The sequence below is a fragment of the Rhinoderma darwinii genome, chromosome 4 (assembly GCF_050947455.1).
Source record: "Rhinoderma darwinii isolate aRhiDar2 chromosome 4, aRhiDar2.hap1, whole genome shotgun sequence".
In the NCBI taxonomy this organism is placed as follows: domain Eukaryota; kingdom Metazoa; phylum Chordata; class Amphibia; order Anura; family Rhinodermatidae; genus Rhinoderma; species Rhinoderma darwinii.
In genome coordinates this window covers 308,121,156-308,134,989 of record NC_134690.1, presented here as the reverse complement: position 1 = coordinate 308,134,989, position 13,834 = coordinate 308,121,156, and the positions used below count along the sequence as shown (strand labels likewise).

The 13,834-nt window shown below is 49.1% G+C and overlaps 1 long non-coding RNA gene across 1 annotated transcript in view; it reads right to left on the bottom strand.

The window, feature by feature from the left end:
• The window catches only part of LOC142761180 (uncharacterized), a 233,307-nt gene extending 220,045 nt beyond the window's left edge, over positions 1-13,262 (bottom strand). The window contains exon 1 of the long non-coding RNA XR_012883539.1: positions 12,975-13,262. This is a non-coding gene — a long non-coding RNA (uncharacterized LOC142761180). The remainder of the gene's footprint in view (positions 1-12,974) is intronic.
• Between the last annotated feature and the right edge of the window lie 572 nt (positions 13,263-13,834).

Sequence of the window (13,834 nt, the reverse complement as noted above, 5' to 3'; positions counted from 1 at the left end):
GCGGGCCCCCTCCCCTCGTCATGGGGGGCCGTCAAACCGTCCGCCCGCGCGCGCGCACCCGATCGCGCGCACAATGAAACTTCCGGCTGGTTTTCGGACGGAATTAATAGCGCAGTCGACTGCGCTAATGGTGATGGAAACGGAAGCTGTGCTATCACTTTCACTTTCCGTTGCGGGGTTCACCCGACAGAAACCTCAGACGGAACCCCGGAGCGGAAGCGAACAGTGATGTGAACAGGCCCTAACACAAAAGTTTTGTATTTTTTTAAGCTGGTTCACAAAAAAAAATAATTCCAAATTCTACTGGACCAACTGCCTATTTAGAGACCGGCAGCAGCTCCAGGAGCGACATCATAAGGGACACACTAGGCGGATATGCTGAGTAAAACTACACCGCTTATCCCGGGAGCCGCAGGGAATTCCGCCAGCAAAACCGCACCAAATAGTGGCGCAGGTTTCGTGAGGCGTGTCCGCTGCGGGAATCCTGCAGGGAAAAAAAAGTTTAGACTTACCCCGGCCGTAGTTTAAGTGACGCATCTCTCTCTTCTGAACGTAGCCCCGCCTCCTGGGTTGACACTGTAGACCATGTGACCGCTGCAGCAGTCACATGGGATGAAACGTCATGGCAGGAGGCGGGGCTACGCTAAGAATAGAGGATCGCGTCACCAGGACTACGGCCGGGGCAAGTCTAAACTTTTTTATAAATTTAAAAAAGTGCCTTTTTTTTTTTTTCTCATTTGTGATTTTTGCGGCAGAACCGCAGCATTTCTGCAACAGAGGAGCAGCGATTCCACAGAATACATTGACATGCTGCGACTTAAAAAGCCAAAAAGCCACACGGCAGGTCCATTATTTTTGCAGCGTGTGGATGAGATTTGTTCATATCTGACCCCCTCTGCTGCGACTGTGATACGCTGCGGATTTTCCACAATAAAATGTGTTGCATAAAATCCGCAGTGTTCATGCCTAGTGTGTTCCTACCCTAAGGCCGGATTTACACAAGCGTGTGCTTTTTGCGCGCGCAAAAACGTGGCGTTTTGCGCTTGCAAAAGGTCCATAACAGCTCCGTGTGTCAGCAGCGTATGATGCGCGGCTGCGTGATTTTCGCGCAGCCGCCATCATTATGACACTCTGTTTGTATGTTTGTAGCACGTGGTGCTTTTCTGTTTTCATTCATAGCTTATACGGCTGCGGAAGTGCTGGGCGTGATTTTCACCCACCCATTGACTTCAATGGGTGCGTGATGCGCGAACAATGCACAAATATCGGACATGTCGTGAGTTTTACGCAGCGGACTCGCGCTGCGTGAAAATCACTGACAGTCCGCACGGCCCCATAGAGTAACATAGGTCCGTGCAAGGCGCGTGAAAATCACACACGTTTCACGGACGTATTACACGTTCGTCTGAATAAGCCCTAACAATAAGGCCCAGTTCAGCGTTTTTGGGCCTTGATATTGACTCGGACACTGCGTCAGAATCAGCACCAAAAAACTTCCAAAACCGCCTCCCATTGATTTAATCTGAAATCAATGGGAGCCAGTCGCGGAAAAAAGAAAAAGCAGCACGTCCTTTCTTGCCGCGGTTCTGCCTCTGACCTCCCATCTAAATCAATGGGAGGCAGAAAATGCATTTTTCGCTGCGTTTTCTGTCTGCTGTCCTCAATCGCCGCAGGCAAAAAACGCGGCAAGATAGTGTGGGCAGGTCAAAATCTGCCTCAAAATTCGGTGCGCGGTTCCAGGCGGTCGCCGGTGCGCATGCGCGGGAGTTTGCGGGTGCGCGTGATCGGTCGCACGGGCGGCGGTGTTTGACGGCCCCCATGCTACCCAGGGCCGCCATCAGGGGGGGTATTAGGGGTACTGATGTGAGAAGCCCGGCCAAACCTAATTGAAAGGGGGGCCCGCAGCTCATGACATTCTTTTGGTGAAAAAAACGGGCCCCATTGCAGGGGCCTGTTTTTTTTCTACCAAAGGCAAGTCGCGGCAGCTTGCCAGGCCCCCCTTTCAATTAGGTTTGGCCGGGCCTCTCACATCAGTACCCCTAATACCCCCCCTGATGGCGGCCCTGGGTACCATGATATAGTACTGGACGGAGTACCGTTAACAGGCGGTGCCACGGTAGGGGGGCCCAGAAAATGTAGCTGTAGGGGGCCCTGAAATTCCTGATGGCGGCCCTGGATGTCGCTCCTGGAGCTGCTGCCGGTCTCTAAATAGGCAGTTGGTCCAGTAGAATTTGGAATTATTTTTTTTTGTGAACCTGCTTAAAAAAATACAAAACTTTTGTGTTAGGGCCTGTTCACATCACCGTTCGCTTCCGTTCCGGGGTTCCGTCTGAGGTTTCCGTCGGGTAAACCCCGCAACGGAAAGTGAAAGTGACAGCACAGCTTCCGTCACCATTAGCGCAGTCGACTACGCTATTGATTCCGTCCGAAAACCTGCCGGAATGGTGACGAACGGAAACCATTAGCGATGCTTCCGTCACCGTTGATCTCAATGGTGACGGAAACATCGCTAATGGTTTCCGTTCGTCACCATTCCGGCTTGTTTTCGGACGGAATCAATAGCGTAGTCGACTGCGCTAAGGGTGACGGAAACTGTGCTGTCACTTTCACTTTCCGTTGCGGGGTTCACCCGACGGAAACCTCAGACGGAACCCCGGAATGGAAGCGAACGGTGATGTGAACAGGCCCTAACACAAAAGTTTTGTATTTTTTTAAGCTGGTTCACAAAAATAAATAAATTCCAAATTCTACTGGACCAACTGCCTATTTAGAGACAGGCAGCAGCTCCAGGAGCGACATCATAAGGGACACACTAGGCGGATATGCTGAGTAAAACTACACAGCTTATCCGCCCCGGTAGCCGAAGGGAATTCTGCCCGCAAAACCGCACCAAATAGTGGCGCAGGTTTCGTGAGGCTTGTCCGCTGCAGGAATCCTGCAGGAAAAAAAAAGTTTAGACTTGCCCCGGCCGTAGTCCTGGTGACGCATCTCTCTCTTCTGAACGTAGCCCCGTCTCCTGGGATGACGCTGTAGACCATGTGACCGCTGCAGCAGTCACATGGGATGAAACGTCATGACAGGAGGCCGGGCTGCGCTAAGAATAGAGGATCGCGTCACCAGGACTACGGCCGGGGGAAGTCTAAACTTTTTTATAAATTTAAAAAAGTACCTTTTTTTTTTTCTCATTTTGTGATTTTTGCGGCAGAACCGCAGCATTTCCGCAACAGAGGAGCAGCGATTCCACAGAATAAATTGACATGCTGCGGCTTAAAAAGCCAAAAGCCACACTGCAGGTCCATTTTTTTTGCAGCGTGTGAATGAGATTTGTTCATATCTCATCCACTCTGCTGCGACTGTAAGGGCATGTGCACACACACTAATTACGTCCGGAATTGACGGACGTATTTCGGCCGCAAGTCCCGGACCGAACACAGTGCAGGGAGCCGGGCTCCTAGCATCATATTTATGTACGATGCTAGGAGTCCCTGCCTCTCTGCAGGACAACTGTCCCGTACTGTAATCATGTTTTCAGTACTGGACAGTAGTTCCACGGAGAGGCAGGGACTCCTAGCATCGTACATAAGTATGATGCTAGGAGCCCGGCTCCCTGCAGTGTGTTTAGTCCACTACTTGCGGCCGAAATACGTCCGTCAATTACGGACGTAATTAGTGTGTGTGCACATACCCTTATACGCTGCAGATTTTCCACAATAAAATGTGTTGCATAAAATCTGCAGTGTTCATGCCTAGTGTGTTCCTACCCTAAGGCCGGATTCACACAAGCGTGTGCTTCTTGCACGCGCAAAAAACGTGGCATTTTGCGCATGCAAAAGGTCCATAACAGCTCCGTGTGTCAGCAGCGTATGATGCGCGGCTGCGTGAGTTTTGCGCAGCCGCCATCATTATGACACTCTGTTTGTATGTTTGTAGCACGTGGTGCTTTTCTGTTTTCAGTCATAGTTTATACTGCTGCGGAAGTGCTGGGCGTGATTTTCATGCTCCCATTGACTTCAATGGGTGCGTGATGCGCCAACCACGCACAAATATAGGACATGTCGTGAGTTTTACGCAGCGGACACACGGACACACGCTGCGTGAAAATCACTGACGGTCTGCACGGCCCCATAGACTAACATAGGTCCGTGCGAGGCGCGTGAAAATCACGCACGTTGCACGGACGTATTACACGTTCGTCTGAATAAGCCCTAACAATAAGGCCCAGTTCACAGAGTTTTTGGGCCTTGATATTGACTCGGACACTGCGTCAGAATCAGCACCAAAAAACTTCCAAAACCGCCTCCCATTGATTTAATCTGAAATCAATGGAAGCCAGTCGCGGAAAAAAGAAAAAGCAGCAAGTCCTTTCTTGCCGCGGTTCCGCCTCTGACCTCCCATCGAAATCAATGGGAGGCAGAAAATTCATTTTTCGTTGCGTTTTTTGTCTGCTGTCCTCAATCGCCGCAGGCAAAAAACGCGGCAAAAAAACGCGACAAGATAGTGTGGGCAAGTCAAAATCTGCCTCAAAATTCTTTAAGGAATTTTGAGGCAGATTTTTTTTTGCCTGCAAAATACTGTGTGAACAGGGCCATACATAAACAGCACTTTGAGATAATTTACTCACCGTGTCAGAAGAGCTGCTCCCACTCCAGTCCTCTTCCGGCGTTGTCTTCCAGGCGAGGTCTTCGGTCCAGACGTCCAGTCCTTCACCTCCAGCCAGGCTCCAGGTAAGTTTTGTCCATGTGTGACCGCGGCTGCGCGTGCTTCGTTCGCGGGTGCGCGCGAGGGCGATCGCGGGTGCGTGCTTCCGGGCTTTCGCTGGTGCGCGCGCGGGCGGTCTCGAGTGCGGGCGTTCGTGGGTGCGCGCTCGCGACTGCGCGGGAGTTTCCTTGTGCGTGCGATCGGTCGCGCGCGGTTTGACGGCCCCCCATGGGGAGGGGGCCCGCAGCAGCTCACGACATTCTTTTGGTGAAAAAAACGGGCCCCATTGCAGGGGCCCGTTTTGTCCTACCAAAAGAATGTCGCGGCAGTTGCCGGGCCCCCCTTTCAGTTAGGTTTGGCCGGGCCCCTCACACCAGTACCCCTAATACGCCCCTGGCTGCGTGGAGAAGAGCTTTCCCAGCCAGAGGGTCTCCCGGACGCATCCCAATGGCAGGCGTTACAATTGACTCATTACTTGTCAAGACTACCTACACCGGCTTCCTATGACCGAGCTCTATCTTCCTTTGAAACTTTGTGTTCTCAAACGGGGCATGTGAGACGGGCCCTGTCCAGTCTTTACTGCGTGCTGCTCACTCCTGCTGAGGATTTCATCCCACCATATATTACGAAATGGGAAAGAGATCTTCAGATTACTCTAACACAAGAGCAAAGGGAAAAGATCATGCTCCTCACACATAAGGCGTCTATTAGTAACGCCTATCAGGAAACCAGTTTTAAAATACTATCCCGTTGGTACAGAGTCCCACATGTGCTACATAAAATGTTCCCGGATGTTTCTCCTTTATGTTGGAGATGCGGCAGAGAAGAGGGAACGCTTTTACATATATTCTGGAGCTGTGAGAACCTTCGCACCTATTGGTCAGAGGTTCAAGATATCATTCTGGAGATCACAGGAATCTCGCTGGGAGATGATCCGGCATGGATTTTGCTGCACCACCACGATATACCTGTGGGGCGCTACAGGAAGATGTTAGTGAGACATTTGCTTAACGCAGCTAAGGCTTGTATTCCGGGGGGTTGGAGATCCTCTGAGCCTCCTGTGACTAGACAATGGCTGGAGCGCATTCACGAAATTCGGAGAATGGAGGAGTTGCTCCATTCCGCACCCGAACGAGCAACGCAGTTTCAGAAAACCTGGTTCTATTGGTTTGACTTCTGCAAGTCGGACAGACACAAGAGGGCCATGGGTGAACTGATTAGTGGAGAACCAGGGAGCTCTTGAGTTCTCTCTGGTCTGTGATGTGCTGTGGGGGGGGGAGAGTGAGGGGAGAACATCTCCCCTTCTCCCTCTTAAGATTTTCCCTATACCCCCACCCTTCCTTTTGTCCTTCTACCCTTCGTTTACTTCCCTATTTGAATCAATCGTTACTAAGAATTGACTGAGATGTGGGTGATGGAGGGGCGGATGAGGGTGTAATGCTGGTATTCCTGTCTTGCTATACTAATGCTTGTAGTGTATTGATGGTACTATGTTGGGAGGACTTTGATTGCATATTTACTTATTGTTGTTGAAATATAGGTTGAAATGATCGGCCCTCATGGGCTTTTTCTGTACCCATGTCACCCCCTTTTCTTTTTCTGTATCCCCATTTCTTTTCTTGAAAATAAAAAATTAGAAATATAAAAAACAAAAAAAACAAAGGAGGAAACCCAGCGTCTGGTGATGTCCATGGGTTCCAGACTTCAGGCCATCATTGCCTGCAAAGGATTCTCTACAAAGTATTAAAAAAAACATTTATGGTAATGTTAATTTGTCCAATCACTTTTGATCACCTGAAATGAGGAGGTTGTGTAGAAAAATGGTGGCAATTCCTAAACTTTTCACAGGAGATTTTTGTTTAACCCCTTGAAATAAACCTGAAAGTTTAAACTTCAATTGCATCTCAGTTGTTTCATTTCAAATCCAATGTGGTGGCAGCAAAACCCAAATCATGAAGATTGTGTCACTGCCCAAATAATTCTGGACCCAACCCACACACCCACCCACACAGCAAACACTCTGAACAAGCATAGCTGCAGTGTAAAGAATGGGGGTGGGACAGAGCAAGAGTATTGAACTACAGCGAAGCTGGAGTCATTGATCATATCCAAGCCCTTATGAAGATTAGTCTAAAACGATGAAGATCAAACTTATAATATACATTTTTTTTTTATTTGAAAAAATTAACAAATCTTCACAGAATAAAAACAGGAAGCGGATCATAAACTCAGCAGAACAATTAGAAGGTCGGCCAGATCAGGTTTCATTAGCGGTTGTGTCCAGCATCTTTGTTAGCGGTTTTGTCCAGCAGTACCGCCTTGTGGTCATTTTCTGTGCTACATCCTGGACCCCTATAACCCATTACATAGCTGGACAGAAAAACGACTGCACTACCACCCTGCAAACTGCAGCGGCAGCCATATTGGTTGTAACAACTTTCCCATGAACAGATAAAACAAAGAAAAAACCTCCACTGTAACCAGTGTCAGGAGGGGGCGCTAAAGCCGGTTTACTCTTCCAAACTGGATCTTTTATGCAATGGTAAAACTTGTATTTCCCAATAGATTTTCTCCATTAATATAAAACTATTTACACGTGATCATTCTTCATCAAATCTTGAGAGATAAAACGGCAGCGTTATCACAGTTCATACGGGATGCCTCGGATTCTCCGTGCGAGCTGCATGTCCTTCACAAAGAGAGTGCCCCTATTGGCCTGGTGACTGAAGAGGTAAGAATCTTCAAAGAGACTCACGAGGAAGTCCTCAGCTGACTGTGGATACAGAAGAGCATTAGTCCCTCTTAAAGTGACAGCACTCCCGGTATAATTTACTACACAGCTCGAAGGACTGATCAGATTTCACTTTTATGAGCTGTTAGCTAGAGTGATGGTGTGGGGGGGGGGGGGGGTGTCTGGCCTCTGGAACTCCCACAATGCATCACAACCCCTATGCAAATGTCCCGCTAGGGCATATGGATGTGTTAGAGGGGGCGGGGGCTGAGTAGTGAACCACTGCAAAGAGCAGCTCCCTCTCTGGTTGACCCATGCGTTACATGGACAGTGCATTGTATGAGATACTGACCTCTTGTAGCGCCATAAGTGCGGTGCTTTGCCAGTAGTAAAACACGCCGCGGGAATACTTCAGGCAGATCTCTCTCACCTGCAAGAATAAAAGGGGAATATCACTGACAATAAAGAGGAGCAGCCGCAGAGGACACATCCACTCACCAGGCGGAAAAACGGGGTTTTCTGAATGAGCAGATTGGTTGATTTTTGGTACTTTCTTATTTCCATCAGCGCACGGGCTCCTGGGCGGTAGCGTCTTCTTCGTTGCGTGCTCGGTCTGTGACTTGTTTCCCCTCTACCTGTAAGAAAGAAATCCATAATCACAGCTGAAAATGAATCTCCCGCTACATGGAAATTCACTGTCTGGCCGGGTTCACACGTAGGGTAAACACGGCGGATTTTCTGCAACCGATTTCATTGCGGAAACTCCACAGCGTAATACAGAAGCAGAAGAGTGGAGGAGATTCAAACAAATCTCATCCAGACGCAGCGGAAAAAAACCCGCCAAACTTACCCAGATCTCTCTGCTCCTGCGTTCAACCCGGCCTCCAGGGATGATGTCTCATCCCATATGACTGCTGCAGAACATCAGAGGGACACGTCACCATGGCTACGGGTAAGTATGTTTTTTTTTCTACCTTCTATGGACATTCCAGCTGAAAAACTGCAGTTTTTCAGCCAGAATTATCTCCGGTGCCCAGGGCCAATACGCTGTGTACTTTTACGCCGCGTATCTGCCCTGTGTGAACATGGCCTATTACCTTAATGTCCCCCAAGGAACATCAGGTAAACAGATTTAAAACATAACATGCTACCTGCAGCCACCACTAGAGGGAGCTCATTGTATATGGTTGTACATTGAACTTGGTAACAAAACAGTATGCAGTGAGCTCCCTCTAGTGGTGGCTGCAGGGAGATACTTTTCTATGACTGATAATTTGGGGTCCATCAAGTCCCATTGATACCTGATTAAAGGGGTTGTACCACGAAAATAATTTTTCACCTATCCACAAGATAGGTGATAAATGCCGGATCGCTGCGGGTTGTTAACAAGAGTGCGGGTCCCAGAGTGGTGGTCACTCAAGTCATTCTCTATGGCAGTGGTCCCCAACCTATTTTGCACCGAGGACCGGTTTGATGCAAGAACATTCTTGCGGGGACTGGCGGGGGGGGGGGGGTGGGTGGAGGGGTTAGAGTCAGTTCACACATTACGTAAATACGGCATATACCTGTATTATAATGCGGAAAAATCGGCAGCATAATACAGTAGCAGCAAAGTGGATGAGATAAAACACGTCTCATCGACACGCTGCATAAACGGAGTAGAAAAAAGGCTCACAAATTGACGTCACAACATCGCGCCTGCTTGCGCGGAGCCGCTCACGGCAGAGTGCATAATTGGGCAAGGAGCAGTCAAACTTGACTATTTCCGGCGATACCATAGGGAATGAATAGAGCGGTCGGACTGCAGGTTGGAAATTCTTAGATCCCTCATTTCATAATATATCTTCAAGGGTGTGAGCTGTGTTCTCAGATTCCCTTCCCAGGGCCATATAGTAACGTGCTTCCTGCAACCACCACTAGGGGGAGACGATTGTGCACATAATACAGCTCATGTTGTGCCTATATAAATCAGTCCTCAGTTTGCTCCCCCTAGTGGCGGCCTTGTGCTACAGAAATTTCGGTAAGTAACAGATTTTTACCTGCATAGAAACGAACCCTCTGATATAAAGCTGAGAAACGGATTACAATCTAGTATTACACGACCCGAGGTTATCTGGAATTCATTTTTAAAATAAAATATATAATGAGAGTGATAAGATGATCAAGGTGCAACTTTCTCTTACTTGGCGGAGATTGAGGAGGAGCTGCAGGTTTCTTCTGCGGCTGCGCCGACTTCCTGCGGGACGAGCTTTTCTGGGGTGGTTTCATGATGATGTAAAACGCTGCTGAGAGTCATACAATCAGTTAAGCGGATAAGAGACGGTGACAATTCAGCAGAATGACAGGTGACGTAGGATAAACTGAGCGGTTTTATACTGACTGATGCCACCAATGAAAGTGATGACATTGACGGTGAAGATATGAGATTGCCGGATGTCAGTAATTAACGCACGCTGCATCAATGAATACAATAGATCCTCGTGGCATCAATTACCAGAACAGCGACATCAATGATCTATTTAATAATGCGGCAACAGAAGAGCTACCCGCAGCAGATCCCGCAAGCAATGGGCAGATGTTTGGAGACGTAATGGAGCCATCTTTTCAGGCGTGATTCGAGGCGTAAAACGCCTGAAAATAGGTCGTGTGCACAGAACCTTACAGAGAATCCGTAATCCAGACAAAGGTGGGAAATTTAAAACTGGAGCAAAGGAAAAGTGGAGCAGTCGTCATGGAAATGAAAGGCCGCAGCTGGAGGACGATGAGCTGCAACAATGCAGTACAAATATACAGAAATAAAACATCTAATAATCCATATGATCTCTAGACACGCAGCAGCGAAAATGTACCGTCAGCCCCCCACTCCCAGTAATGACCGTCAGCCCCCCCACTCCCAGTAATGACCGTCAGCCCCCCCACTCCCAGTAATGACGTCAGCCCCCCACACCCAGTAATGACCGTCAGCCCCCCACTCCCAGTAATGACCGTCAGCCCCCCCACTCCCAGTAATGACCGTCAGCCCCCCACTCCCAGTAATGACCGTCAGCCCCCCACTCCCAGTAATGACCGTCAGCCCCCCACTCACAGTAATGACCGTCAGCCCCCCACTCACAGTAATGACCGTCAGCCCCCCACTCACAGTAATGACCGTCAGCCCCCCACTCACATTATAATGATCCCTCAGTAAAGCCACCATCAGCCTCCGTCCCCCCAGTAAAATGACCATCAGCCCCCTCCAGTAAAGCCACCATCAGCCTCAGTCCCCCCGCCCCCCGATAAAATAACCATCTGCCCCTCTAGTAAAGGGACCATCACAGACAGAAAGTGTGCTTACCCCTGGGGAAGGAATAAATAAGGATGTATAAGAACAACAACTCCCAGCATGTCCAGGATGTTATGTGATATCAGAGAAAGTTTACAGGAGGAGGTATAAGAGGAGAGGACTACAACTCCCAGCATGTCCAGACTTAATATGGGATATCAGAGGACATTACAGGGAGGAGGTATAAGAGAAGAGGACTACAACTCCCAGCATGTCCAGACTGTTAGGGCAGATTCACACGAACGTTGCGTTTTTGCGAGCGCAAAAAACATTTGACAGCTGCGTGTGTCATGCGTGTCTGATGCGCGGCTGCGTGATTTTCGCGCAGCCGGCATCATAGAGATGAGGCTTGTCGACGCCCGTCACTGTCCAAGGTGCTGAAAGAGCTAAATCTTTCAGCACCCTTGACAGTGAATGCCGAACACAACAGCGAAAAACCTGTAAAAAAAAAAGATAAAGTTCCTACTTACCGAGAACTTCCCGGCCGTTGCCTTGGTGACGCGCCTCTCTTGACATCGGGCCCCACCTCCCTGGATGACGCGGCAGTCCAAGTGACCGCTGCAGCCTGTGATTGGCTGCAGCCTGTGCTTGGCCTGTGATTGGCTGGAGCTGTCACTTGAACTGAAGTGTCATCCCGGGAGGTCGGACTGCAGGAAGGAGACAGGAGTAATCGGTAAGTTAGAACTTCGGTTTTTTTTACAGGTTCATGTATTTTGGGATCGCAAGTCACTGTCCATGGTGCTGAAACAGTTTAAGGGTATGTGCACACACACTAATTACGTCCGGAATTGACGGACGTATTTTGGCCGCAAGTCCCGGACCGAACACAGTGCAGGGAGCCGGGCTCCTAGCATCATACTTATGTACGATGCTAGGAGTCCCTGCCTCGCTGCAGGACAACTGTCCCGTACTGTAATCATGTTTTCAGTACGGGACAGTTGTCCTGCAGCGAGGCAGGGACTCCTAGCATCGTACATAAGTATGATGCTAGGAGCCCGGCTCCCTGCACTGTGTTCGGTCCGGGACTTGCGGCCGAAATACGTCCGTCAATTACGGACGTAATTAGTGTGTGTGCACATACCCTCACTCTTTCAGCACCATGCACAGTGAATGTCTCCCGACGTCGCGGACCGGAAATTTTTTTGCCGAGTTCGGCCAAAACGAGTTTGGCCGAACCCGGTGAAGTTAGCTTCGGTTGTCGGGGTTCGCTCCTCGCAAAGACACTCCGTTTGGATGCTTGGAAACAGAAAAGCACGTGGTGCTTTTCTGTTTCCATTCATCCTTTTGACAGTTCGTGCGCTGTTTCAGTCGGTTCGCACGGAAGAGCTTCCGTGCGACCTGACTGGTTTTCACGCACCCATTGACTTCAATGGGTGCGTGATGCGTGAAATACGCAGAGTTATTGAACCTGTCGCGTATTTTGCGCAGCGAACAAACGCTGCGCAAAATACACGGACTGTGTGTACTGCCCCATAGACTTCTATAGGGCATTGCGTGCCGCGCGAAAACCACGCGGCCTACACGCTGCCAAATCACGCTCGTGTGAATCCCCCCTTATTATGGGATATCAGAGGACATTACAGGGAGGAGGTAGAAGAGGAGAGGACTACAACTACCAGCATGTCCAGGACGTTATTATGGGATATCAGAGGACATTACAGGGAGGATGTATAAGAGAAGAGGACTACAACTCCTAGCATGTCCAGGCTGTTATTATGGGATATCAGAGGACATTACAGTGAGGAGGTTTAAGAGGAGAGAACTACAACTCCTAGCATGTCCAGGCTGTTATTATGGGATATCAGAGGACATTACAGGGAGGAGGTATAAGAGGAGAGGACTACAACTCCCAGCATGTCCATGCTGTTATTATGGGATATCAGAGGACATTACAGGGAGGAGGTATACGAGGAGAGGACTACAACTCCCAGCATGTCCAGGACGTTATTATGGGATATCAGAGGACATTACAGGGAGAAGGTAGAAGAGGAGAGGACTACAACTCCCAGCATGTCCAGGACGTTATTATGGGATATCAGAGGACATTACAGGGAGGAGGTAGAAGAGGAGAGGACTACAACTCCCAGCATGTCCAGGCTGTTATTATGGGATATCAGAGGACATTACAGGGAGGAGGTATAAGAGGAGAGAACTACAACTACCCACATTCCCCTGGCTCCATTTCTCACACAACTGCTAAGAAAGTAAAGAAAACCCACTTACCCTGCCCAGTGTTAATGGCTCCTCTCCCTCCGTCAGGCTTCTAGTGGGAAGCGGTGGGCGGTGCTTGTAACAGACGTCCGCGCGTCACGCCTGCTACAACGTCGGGGGCGGAGCTTGTAGCAAAAAAAAAATTTAAAAAATGTAAACAAAAATTTATTTATTTTTGCCGTGGATGAGCCGCGGCACCCCTGAACAGCTCTCGGCACCCCGGTTGGGAACCACTGGTATAGATTATATAATAGCCCCACAATATAAAAGCCAAGAAAAACCAAAAGGCTCCCGCACTGCGTTCTTCCAGGTTATGTATCGCCCCCTTGTGGCTAATAGAAGAAGTACACCAAATGTTCAAACCATCGCTAAAGCCAACAAAACTATATCCTGATGTTTGATCTCCCACAATCTATAATAATTATAATACACGATCACCGCGCGGTCTCAATGACGTCATCAAGACCTCGGGCTGTAAAGAAAAGCCTGTTTATACCCCTGGGTTCCAGGATGGGTCTATTTTAGGCTCGATGGGTTTCTATCAAGTTCTATAGAAAATGCTTAGAAACGTTGTGATATAAAAAAAAAACCTTTTATTGACATTAAGACCCCTTTACCAATGCCGATAATCATACGAGCGCTTGTTTTCGATCACGGGCAGCGACGATCAGACGATAAACTGCACTCATTGGTCAGCTGATCACATCTTTTATGCGTCCCAAAAAATCCTCGTTGTCCACAGCGTACAAACAGGGGATGTGCTGCCGACAATACGTAAACTGTACGAGCACGGACCATCGTATTAACCATCGCTCATCCCCGTACAGCGTGCGTCGGCTCGTGTAAATGAGCACCGAGTCACTGGATACATC